The sequence below is a fragment of the Protobothrops mucrosquamatus genome, unplaced genomic scaffold (assembly GCF_001527695.2).
Source record: "Protobothrops mucrosquamatus isolate PMUCROS unplaced genomic scaffold, P.Mucros_1.0 scaffold1052, whole genome shotgun sequence".
Lineage (NCBI taxonomy): Eukaryota > Metazoa > Chordata > Lepidosauria > Squamata > Viperidae > Protobothrops > Protobothrops mucrosquamatus.
Window position 1 is genome coordinate 78,779 of NW_015387284.1, and position 1,141 is coordinate 79,919.

Genomic DNA, 1,141 nt, shown 5'->3' on the forward strand with positions numbered 1-1,141 from the left:
GTTGTAAGACTTTGGTGATTAATGTTGAAGCTTTTCCTGAAAGTCAGCTCTCATTTTCTACTTTGTACCTAGGACAGGTTCAAAATGCATAATTTCTATTTGTCCATGCAGCTTCATATGTATCTGTTTAAAATATTTCTGAATTTACTAATTCTGATTTATTTTTTAAAAATACATCTGCAATGTTATATATACATACATACTCATTTTGTAAATGGAAAAAAAAGCTTTAGCCTTTGGTCCTAGTTTCTTATATTACAAATACTATAAGCATGACAGTATATGTTGGCAGGAGTAGTAGTCTTGTAATGGTATGTGGGAATGACCTTAGGAGACAGGGTAAAAGGATGCAGCCAAGGGAACAGTCAGATAAAAGGCAACTTAGTCCACAGCAGCAATGTGGGCAAAGCGAGAGACTCAGAAGCTCCCCTCCCCCATCTGGTTTCTTGGGTTGTAAAGGGGTTGGGGAAGAGATATTCACTCAGACATCAAAGATTCTGTTAATGTAATCTTGCACTAAAGTAGAATTGTAAAGCTGACCAGGTCATGTTTCCTGCTTGGTCTGCCTCACAAGGTTGACAGTTCCTGACTAATCTTTAGGTCAGGGGTGTCAAACTGCTGGCCCACAGGACGGGATGGGTCATAGCGAAACCACGCCCACCCCATTGCCAGCAATGGAAAAAAAGTTGCGATACGTTGCGACACGTGAGTTTGACACCCCTGCTTTAGGCTAAATAGCAAGAGTCTAGCTTTTAGTTATTTGGGGACTTGTAAAAGTTAACAGAAAACTCCTTCCCTAAATCCCAACAGTCAAGGTCTTTCTATACACAATTTAACAGAGTAAGGAGACCATTTTTATGTGGATTCAAAATAATTTAATTTAGACCTACTTAAGATACTTCACAGATTATTTGCATCACTCCAGAATAAGTTGTGCCCTTGTATTATTATTATTATTATTATTATTATTATTATTATTATTATTATTATTATTATTATTATTATTATTATTATTATTATTATTATTATTATTACTTTAATTTATACCCCGCCCTTCTCCCGAGGGACTCAGGGCGGCTTACAGGTAAATAAAAACAGAGCTATACAATAAATATTTAAAAGCCAAATTAAAATATATATT